The following is an 11,036-nucleotide window of genomic DNA, read 5'->3' on the forward strand; positions in this document are numbered from 1 at the left end:
GGATATCTGTCACCCGGTGCAAGGCAGCAATTTTGCGCCCCCTCCCTTCCTGTACCTGGATTTTGTCCTTGCTCCTCCATAAGGCAGTGCACTACTCAGATGTCCCTGGTATAGTGATTTACATTATTCCACACACCATAATGCCCATTACACATTATGCCACGCACTGTAATGCCTATTACCGAAGTGCCACTTACATAATTGCTCGACACCATTTTATATCCCACAGTAAGGCTTCTAATTACTTTAAAATTACCTGATCGTTGCCATGGGGTTTCATGCTCGTTGCCATGGGGTTTCATGCTTGTTGCCATGGGGGTTTCATGCTTGTTGCCAGGGGTGCCATGCTCGTTGCCAGGGGTTACATGCTCATTGCCATGGGGTTACATGCTCGTTGCCATGGGATAACATGCTCGTTGCCAGGGGATTTATGCTCGTTGCCAGGGGATTTATGCTCGTTACCAGGGGTGCCATGCTCCTTGCCAGGGGTTACATGCTTGTTTCCAGGGGGTGTTTATGCTTGTTTCCAGGGGGGTTTATGCTCATTTCCAGGGGGGTTTATGCTCGTTGCCAGGGGATTTCACGGGAGAAGATGCAGCTTTCAGCATTTTCTCCCGGCAGCACCAGTGTTCCCGGCACTTTCGGGAACTCTGTGTGCATTGCACTCTGCTAACAGACACTAGAGGTCCAGTAGGACCTCTAGCATCTGTTTCTTCCTTGGCGGCAGCCATTTTTGGATGGCCGTTTTCAGCAGAGTCCGCATGGAATCTGCTGAAAACGGGCATCCAAAAATGGCCGCCGCCAAGGAGGAGACAGACACTAGAGGTCCAGTAAGGACCTCTAGCATTTGTCTCCTCTTTGGCGGCGGACATTTTCGTATGGCCAAGTCAGCTTTTTTCACCCCCCCCCACAATCCCCACCCGGTGCACGTGCACCTCTAGCCCCCCCTAGTTGCGGCCCTGAGGAAGGGAAGTCTCTCCACAGCCACTTAGAAGGCTTAGGCTGTGCAGCAATTGGCTGCATGACCCAGAGCCGTAACTAGACTTTTTGGTGCCCTGTGCCAGATAGAGCATTTCCGCCCCTCCCCCCATTTTTTAAATAGGGGCATAAGATAGTGCACCTGAAAAACGGCCATGGCTTCATGGGGAAGGGCCAGGGAAGAGATAGGGGTACACCTGGGGCAGCCAGGAGATGCTGGGGATAAAAGAAGAAGAACTTACAAGTGAGAATGATTATAAACAGGAAAATTGACAGGCCCAAACAGCGCCCCCTGCCCTGCGGTGCCCTGTGCCATGGCACAGGTCGCACTACCCTAGTTATGACCATGGCATGACCCCTTCCTTTACAGAAGGGGAAGTATTAAAAAGGTTGCCCACCTCCTGCTGGGCAGCATCAGCACTGTGCGTATGCAGTTACCGATAGTATCTGATGATCCAGAATCAGGAGGCAGCCATTGTAAATAATGCTGAATTTTAAGAAGGTATAGACTCTGGAACATGGGACATTTTTTGACCCTCAACAAGTTTATAATTGGGCAGAAATATATGTAGATCCCAGGTAATCTTTTCATATCTCCAATATAAATATTAAGTACCGTAAACCTTGGAGCAAGTTTCCCCTCACAATAACGGGTAGGGCGAATCTCATTAAAATGGTGGTGCAACTAAATTTCTTTACATCTTACAGCAGTCCCCGGCCACCTTATTTCGGAAATTGAATAGTATGCTTTTCGTCTTTGACATGGGCGGGCAAGCGGCCTCGGATTTGGTTGGATGTGCTCACCAGGTCCAGGGTGGGTGGAGGCCTAATGCTCCCACATTTCAGGTTTTATTACTATGCTGCACAGATGTCACATATTTGGTCATGGTTACAAGATAGCTCCGTTGACTCCTTTCCTGCTCTTTTAATCTTGCAGTCAACTACAGGACATACTCCCCTACAAGATTTGGCGTGAAGTGTACTCGTTAATCCAGCTTACTGACCTTGACCTTGACACCCCTCTATGGCATTCTGGTAGGCTTTCTGAACTGGATGCTCTTTCGATGAGACAGATTTGGGATGCTATGGGTGTTGGTGTGCTGGGACAATTATATTCTGATGGCGTTCTGAAATCTTTTGTGCAATTGAGGGAGGAGTTTGATTTGCCAACCACCTATTTTTATAGAGTTTTGCAACTCAGACATGCCCTTACTGCACAATTTCAGGACGGCCCCCGGCTATTACGCACTCTCTTGTGAAACAGTTTGTGTTAAATTTGGGGTCGGTGAAATCTGTATCCCTTGCGTACTCTTTTTTGCTGTCCACCCCTCATAATGATACTCTATCTGCATTGCACCGTGGTTGGAAAGACATTGTGAGAATTCTTAGTGATGAGGAATGGGAAGCAGCCCTGGAATATCCCCGTAAGGCTACAACATCTATCAGATTTCAGCAGATCCAGTTATTTCTTTTACACAGAACGTATTTGACTCTCGTTCCTCTGGTGCGCTTTGGAGGCCGACAATCTGAACTTTGTCCCAATTGTGGTGCTACCCGAGGGACCTTCTGGCATTTACTTTGGGAGTGTTGTGTGGTTCAGTTATTCTGGTCTCAGGGGAAATCTGCGATGTCTAACACTGGTATTCCCCTCACAATTCTTACATCACAATTCTGTACTCTTGGAGCAAGGGAGGATGATGAATTGGACTGTCACAGTTTTCAATATGCTACTAATTTATGTGCACTAGCCAAAGTCTGTCTGGCTCATTCATGGATGGCTTCTCAGTGTGGGTTGCGTTGGTAAATTTTAAAGTGGAGCATGAGCGTTATATGTCTTTTGCTCGCAAGACAATATCTAAATTTGACCGTATATGGAACAGATGGTTTGGAATCCACTTTTACGTCCTCAACCCCTTTCCACCTTTGTGTAGCACACTGTACTGTATAGCACACTATGTATATATGTCTGCTGTTTTTTCTTGTTTTGATGCCTGTAGTTAGGTGGTACTCCGCGTGTGCCTTCATTTATTTATTTGTTTATGTATTTATTCTGTTCTATTACTGTATTTTATTGGGTACTGTGTTCAATTTAATTTAATTTTCCATTTAATTTTTTCTATGTAAATTTAGATTTTTTTTGATATACCAACAGAGTGTTTGCTATTTGTACATGGCTAATTTGTTTTAAGATCTTTTGATATCTCAGACCATTTTAATGTATATACGCGGCTACCTGCGTTTTGAACTGATGCTCAACAATTTTGTATAATCTACTGAATTAATATTGATCTGCACTGTTGCAATTGTATGTGTTTTCTTTTCATTGAATATTTCGGGCCCTGTGATGGGAATCAGTATGGTTTACCACCATGTGGCTGGCGGTTCAAATCCCGACAGCGGCAACCCCAGCAAGGGTGAAAATCCCAATCATAAATTAAGGTAAGTATCGCTAACCTTTCTAACCCCTCTAACTCTAACCCTCCCTTAGGGGTGCCTAACCCTAACCTCTCACCCAAGTGCCTAAACCTAAGCCCCCTCTAAGTGCCTAAACCTAACCCCCCCTTCCCCGCAGCCTAACCCTAAGTCTCCCGGTGGGGTGCCTAAGCCTAACCTCCCCCCGGGGGTGCCTAACCCTAACCCCCCCTTCCCCTAGCCTAACCCTAATCCCCCGGGGGGGTGCCTAACCCTAAGTCCCCCCAGGAGCCCCTAACCTAGCCCCCCCCACGCGGCTGTCCGCGCCCGGTGCCTGGCTTACCTTCGAACGGGATGCCGAGCGCCGGGCTCCCGGCGTAAGTGAAATGACAGGCGTCGGGATTTCTACGCTTGTCTTTAGACCCTTGCCGGGATTAGACAGTCGGGATACCGACGGTCGGCATTCAGACCGTCGGCATCCCGACTGCATACCCTGTGATGCCCTTGTTAATGTATATCTGTTCTGTTGGCCTTTATGCTACTGGTTGTTCAATAAAAAATACTTTAACAAAAAAAAAACAGAACCGTACACCTACATACACCAATTTTGAAGAAATACAGTATTAACTACATGTTGTTGCAAATAATCGATGCAAACAGTTTGATTGTCCATACCTGGTCTGACCTCTACCTTCAGTATGTTACCTAGTGAGATGAATAATCTTACAGCCGATAAGTGGCTGCCCGTAAACTAAACTTAAAAATGGGCTTTGAAAATGTTCTTTGTGATGGCAATTGACGAACCAAGCCATAACAATTAATATAAATACAAACTTTATCAGTAAAAGGTTTTTAGTGCACATCATAATAATGGTTTCTATTTTAAATTACCGAACATTAACTCAGATGATAATTTAAAGAGAGCAGTCTATGTTAATTGTATTCACCAGATGGGGCAATAAATTATATTTAATCAAAACAACATTTCCTTTAATGTTCACTGCAAACACTTTAATGGTTTCCTTAGTTAGAAGCAATGAAGGATGTTTGAATGTCAGTCATTCCAGAATAAGGTCAGCATACAAATTGCAAAACATTCAGACTTCTGCTGCTTTATTATTCGGGCACGTTCACCTATCTCTCCACCTATTGTAGTAGCACATTTCAAAGTGCATGTTCTCCGCAGTGGTTTGTTTAACTTTAAACTTCATCTAAGAGCAAAATGTCACTACAAAGTTCAACTACTAGCACTTTTGTGACTTTTTCTCCTATAATAACGAAAATATACTCAGCGCTGATTAAGCAGGAGGATCAAGTATGGATGTAGCAGTGCAAAAAAGGGGTGATTGTCAACCTCACTAGAAAAAACAAAAACAAGAGTAAACTGCACTCCAATACTTGAGTTGGGAAATTAATATGACACAAAATCAGGTATTAACCATAAATATATATTTTTAATCAAAATGAAGAAAAAACAATATATGAAAAACAATGAAAACAAATTAATTAGTATACATATATTATTTCAATTGATAGCACAATTATTAAAAAACATTAATGGTTGAATAAATAAATAAATAATTAAATATCAGTATAGTAGAATGTGTATATCAATCAGTCAATCTCAGAGAGACCAAAGTGTTACTATCGCCAGTAACTAATCTAGGTTATGGTCGTTTGTATCCAAGTAATTGATACTAATAGAATTATGTCTCTCAATAGTATTTTACCGGAGATTCTTTCTGACGTAGGATATTGTACCAGTTCTCTTATAGTTGTTATATGTGGCAACAAGGTCCGTCACGATTAGATCGTGGAGTGTGGCAATTGTATTATTTGGTGGTAGAGAAGAGAGACTCGGTTAGTGCTCCTTCAGAAAAAACTGTTGTAAGTTACGGTGCTGTAAGTGTGCATACCAGACAACAGGATCCCTCCACCAACGATCACTGGCAGCCCACACTCAGCGCCGTACCCCGGAGGTAACCAGGACGTCACAGGGGAGAATGGCTCAACATGCTGCACTGCCACAGGAAGCTGGAGACTCCCATCGGCAAATGCAGGGGGGTTTCCGTCTGCCTGGAAACCTCCCTCCCTAGCCCACACCGTAAACACAATAGATAAAGTAATAGAATAGAATAGGATTTTACTAGTGCTACATGTTCTTCACAGTATCACAAATTAAATAATTAGCACCACCTGTGGATCTTTTAACATGTATCAGTCAGTAATAAATAACCTGTGCACCAACTAGGAGATCTGGAAAACATTCACTGTTAGGGATATGCCACTATAGAGCCCAATATGTACATATATGTCCAGGACAGTGCTAGGTTATTCTGCTGCTCCCCCAGACTCCTGGACTTGCTCTAATGATATGGAATGGAGTCTATATCTGAAATGAAAACATTCAGTTCAGGCAGGATGGCCCTACTGCTGCATATAATGGTTTACTGTGATCGCTGGTCCTGTATATGCTAGAATTATGACACACTATATACTTTGTATGACGCATATTAAAGCTGGTTAAGTGCTAATTATGTCCTCTTCATGGACTGGCCACACTCACTCTAAAATCAAGCATTTGGAAACCCCCCTGTGGAAATCCTGCGTTTGCCACTGACTCCCCTCTCCAGATGGCCGGCGGCGGCGTGGGCAATGTAACAGGTAATGGCCCACAAGCAGTGACCACTTGTGCCGGCACTATTCGCGGTTCACTCTCCTCTCAGCTGCCACCTGACGGTATGAAGGCTCACGGCAGGAATCGAGTGTGTAACAGTCGGTTACTGAGTATTAGTCAGCAGCAATTAGATGCGGGTTGAATCTCCAGTTTTCAAGATAGGAACTTATCCTCTGCAGCAGAGGTAACTCTTGGTCTTCCTTTCCTGGGGCGGTCCTCATGAGAGTCAGTTTCATCATAGCGTTTGATGGTTTTTGCAACTGCACTTGAGGATACATTCAAAGTTCTTGAAATTTTCCGTATCGACTGACCTTCATGTCTAAAAGTAATGATGGACTGTCGTCTCTCTTTACTGAGTTGAGTGGTTGGTGCCATAATATGGATTACAACAGTAGACAAATAGTGGTGTCCTCTGTGTACTAACCCTACCTCTGCACAACACAACTGGTGGTCTCAAATACCTTAAGAAGGCAAGTAATTCCACAGATTGACTCTTGGCAAGGCACACCTGTTAATTCAAGTCCATTCCAGGAGACTACCTCATGAAGCTGATTGAGAGAATGCCAAGAGTATGCAAAGTTGTCATCAAAGCAAAAGGGGGCTACTTTGAGGAATCTAAAATATCAAACATATTTTGATTTGTTTAACACTTGTTTGTATACAACATAATTCCAGTGCTCTTTCATAGTTTTGATGTCTTCAGTATTAATCTACTATGTTGAAAATAATTTAAATAAACAAAACCCATTGAATGAGAAGGTGTGTCCAAACTTTTGACTGGTACTGTATATATTCACCCAAATGCAGATACATGTGCATATTTGTGAGCAGACTCCCCCTCCCTAATCGTACACTTTGTTTGATAGCCATCACCATGCAGCAGCCTACTTGCCCACTCTCCCAGAATGGTCCAGAAGGTTTCTCTAAAATTGCCTGGAAAAGTGGGCAAGTCTCCCACACCCCATCTAGCCATCCGCACCCCGGGCCAGCTGCCCCCCACTCTCGTAGCCGTGTACTTACAGGGCACAATGTGGGAGGTCCGAGGGGGGGGGGGGCAGTGACTTGATTCGCTTTGAATCGCATCATTGTAGCCCCGTCCCCCGCTATACAATGCATGTATTTTAAATACTGTATAGCGTGGACAGGGCCACGATGATGTGATCGTGCCACCACCGCCCCCTGCACAGCCCACCTTTGTGGCCATAACGCCCCTCTGTGCCGACCTGACTGCCCCCTCCTGGAGAAAAGAGGCAGTGAAGTAGGCAACTATGTGAGCAGCCTATGCTTTGTGCAAATAATACACCTGAAAAGGGAGTATTTATGCTTCAGTTGAACTCTGGGTAGCATGCAATTCCCGCAACATGCCCTCTGTGTAGAATGCCCCAATACAGCCCAGTTACATCCCTTTAGTTGCAAGTGGAGATGTGACTAAAAGGAGTATGGCTCTGCAAAAACACACATGAAATGCTCTGCAAATAGGCGCTCGTTAAACTCAGCATCAAGCCCTTTATTTACATTACTGTAACTTGCAAAGTTATGGACAACTACTCTCCCCTGTTATTATGGGAAGGTTGGTGGCCTTAGTTATGCAGTTTCTAAAGTACCCAATATATAATTTCTTATGTTATCAAACAATTTTAATTTGCTTTTGATGTACTTTGAATTACCATAATACATTTGAATAAAATGTTGCTATTGTAATTTAATAAACACGAAGCGTGCTTTCCCCAAATTAAACATTATTTAAATTTTACTATGAGGACCCATATGTAGTGTTCTGTACAATTTTGTTAAAATAAATATAACTTAATGTACAAAACAACAGCAGGAACAACATTGAAAACGAGGTACCATGAGCTTTATATCATTGCATCTCATTTCCACAACAATATTATTCAGCAATAAAGTTAGTATTATATACTTTATTATTTTTATACTTATATCTTTAATAAGTTTTTGTATTGTATAATAGGGTACGGCAAAGTGGAGAGAGGAATAACATGGAGGATGCAATAGATAGGATGGGCGGTAGCTGGATTCAGATACTTTAGATGAAATCTCAGAATCCACATGAGTCCATACTGTGTTTTTGATGTGTTTCCATTAAAGCTGTCCAACTTATCTTGCAGAATGGAAATGATATAATTGTTAGTCATATTGGGCCTTGTGTAGAGTTGAACGTAAATGCATTTTGCGGTGGTTTGAAGAAGCTTTGAAGAGGCATATTGCCTCTTAGGAGGTAAATCAGCGGTGGCTGGCACAATTCTGATCATATTCACCAGCACAGAAAAAAAGTAATAAATAAATAATTTGAATTATTTGTTTTCCCTAGAGCCCACAAACAATTCTCATCACCCCTTTGAAGAAAAAAAAAAACAGCCCTGTTTCAGCAAGCCCTGTCATTAATAAAACTAATGATTGTCAGGGCGGAATCAGCCGGCAGACCGACAGCAGTGAAAATCCTGACGGGATTTCGGTAAGTATAAATAACCCTAACCCCCACCGAACCCTAACCCTCCCTTAGGGGTGCCTAACCCTAACCCCCCCTAAGTGCCTAAACGTAACCCCTCCGTCCCCGCAGTCTAAACCTGTGTCCCGGGGGACAACAACCCTAACCTCCTCCCGAGGGTGCAAACCCTAACTCCCCCTTCCCCTAGCCTAACCCTAACCCTCCGGGGGGGGTGCCTAACCCTAAGTCCCCCCTGGGAGCCCCTAACCTAACCCTCCCTCCCCCACGGCTGTCCACGGCCGCTGCCCGGCTTACCTTTGTTCAGTATGCCGGGCGTCGGGCTCCCAGCATAGGTATAATGACAGGCGTCAGGATTTCAACGCCTGTCATTAGTGCCCTGCCGATATTTGACCGTCAGGAAGCTAGTGGTCGGCATTTAGACCATCGGCTTCCTGACTGCATCCCGTCAGGGCACTTGAAAAACCAAAAGTACTAACCTGCCCTGGCATTCAGGGTCCACTAGAACTTTTTGTCCACCAGTAAAAAAACAATGTTAAAAAAAATGCACAGACACATTAGTAAAAATGTGTCTTTATCGAAATAAAAACTCCCCAACACAATCCCTCTTTTACCCATGTATTGTTCACCTACTTCCAAATTGGAGCATCATCTTCAATCCATGTAACATTTCCTACCCTGGCTTGGCAAAAAAAACCAACCCACTTGGAAAGCTGCTAGGCTTGCTTTGTGAGGACCCGAGATGCAAAGGGCACCTTACTTGTTGGCAAACAGAGTGACTTCACTCTAATTGGTTAAAGAGTGAGAAAACCCACTTTGATTTGTTAGAACCCTATGTGATTGGATAGAGTGGCTTTTCTCATGCATTTACCAATCAGAGTGAAGCCACTGTGATAGGAATGAGAGGTAATTTCTTGGTCTGACATAATTTAATGAGATTATGATAATACATATACATATGAGTCATTAAAAAAAAACAACAAAAAAAACAGATGAACCCATTGGACCACCAGAGTAGCACCAGACACATAATTAGTTAGGCTCCACTGAGCCTTGCTACTTAACAGCTGACCAGGGGCACCGAGAGGGGGGGGGGGGAGCGGGTACTATTACCCGGGCCTGGGCTTGCTGGAGGGGCCTGGCGGAGGCCCAGACCCGGTGTCACCCCCCCCCAGCCACAGCAGTCTCCTATGACTGCGGGGGGAGTGATCACACTGATCATACCCCCCACTGGCTATGCACTGGGCTGAGGGGCTCACAGCGTCCCCTCTCCTCCTATGGAGGCATGGCCAAACCTCCCTCAGTTAGGCCACGCCCTCCTTTACCCGGGCCCGGCGTGGCTGCAGCTGACCAACCAATCAGAAGTGACCTTTGACCTGTGAATGGCTGCCCTAGCAAGACAAGGGGTTAAATTTACTAAAGATACATTTTTGGTTGATTCTAAATAGATCTAAAACTGACCAACATCGACGTTTTGTTTGTGTGTCCAAATCGCTCATTTACTATCCGTCAATTTTATGTGTCATGTGTAAATCAACATTGATGTTGGTCGATTTTGGTTTACCAAGGTTAGTCGATTTTGACCTAAATGTGCGCCAACGTGAGACCAATTCTTTATTTTTGGAGTATGTTCTAGTTACAGTGGCAACAATACAGTCTGTGTCAGCACCCCCAGATGTGATTGAATTCTACATGTTTATAATATGGGGATATAAAAATAACATTTCAGATTGTGACTAGTGCAGTAGCTTTTTTCCCCAATTTTCCCTTTTCCTTATATTACTAGTAAAATAAAAACAGCAATTTGATTTACAGGGGCCTATTTGTTATCAGAGGACTTGGGCCCCCAATAATTAAATAGTGCATAGGCAACAGAGGGACCCAATCAGGTTCCTCTTTACAAGCCATAGGAAGGAGCGGAGCCCCGGGAACCAACGCCATCGTTGGTTCCTGCAGGCAAACTCCAAAAACTTAAAGTTTTCGGAGTTTACTGAATATTAGGGGGCCCTTTTGGGCCCTAATAATAACTGGGCCCGTTACAAAAACCCTTGCAGAAACTAGCATTTCCGCATTGCCTTATCATGAACAGGCCACTCACTGTCACAGATATTTCCTACTTACCTTCCTTTTGTGGAATGGCCTGCTGTCCCCATGCACTAGTATGGGGATAGCATTCATCAAGCTCCGAAAATATATTTACGGAGCTTGAGTGCGGTAGCATTTGCCATATTCAGATAGCAAATGCTCCTGCTCCGGGCTCGCAACCCGCTCCTTCCCTAAGGGAAGGAGGTCCGGGTTGCGAAGAAGAATCCTTTCGGATCCCTCCGCCCCTGTCCGGCTTCCTCCGCTGGACGTCGGGGCTCTTGTGCGCATGCGTGACCTGTAAGTCACGCATGCACACTTCCGTCACTGCTCCACAAGGAGCAGTGAAGCCGCTCGCGGGGACAGGTAATTTGGCATCAGCTGCCACCGTGCCAGAGCAATGATGAATTGCATCGGCAG

The 11,036-nt window shown here is 44.4% G+C and overlaps 1 pseudogene; it reads left to right on the plus strand.

Annotated features, from left to right (window-relative positions):
* The window catches only part of LOC148525570 (uncharacterized), an 82,260-nt pseudogene extending 73,977 nt beyond the window's left edge, over window positions 1-8,283 (plus strand).
* The last annotated feature ends 2,753 nt before the right edge of the window (window positions 8,284-11,036 follow it).

Source organism: Taudactylus pleione, unplaced genomic scaffold, assembly GCF_031769625.1.
Source record: "Taudactylus pleione unplaced genomic scaffold, aTauple2 ptg000105l, whole genome shotgun sequence".
NCBI lineage: Eukaryota > Metazoa > Chordata > Amphibia > Anura > Myobatrachidae > Taudactylus > Taudactylus pleione.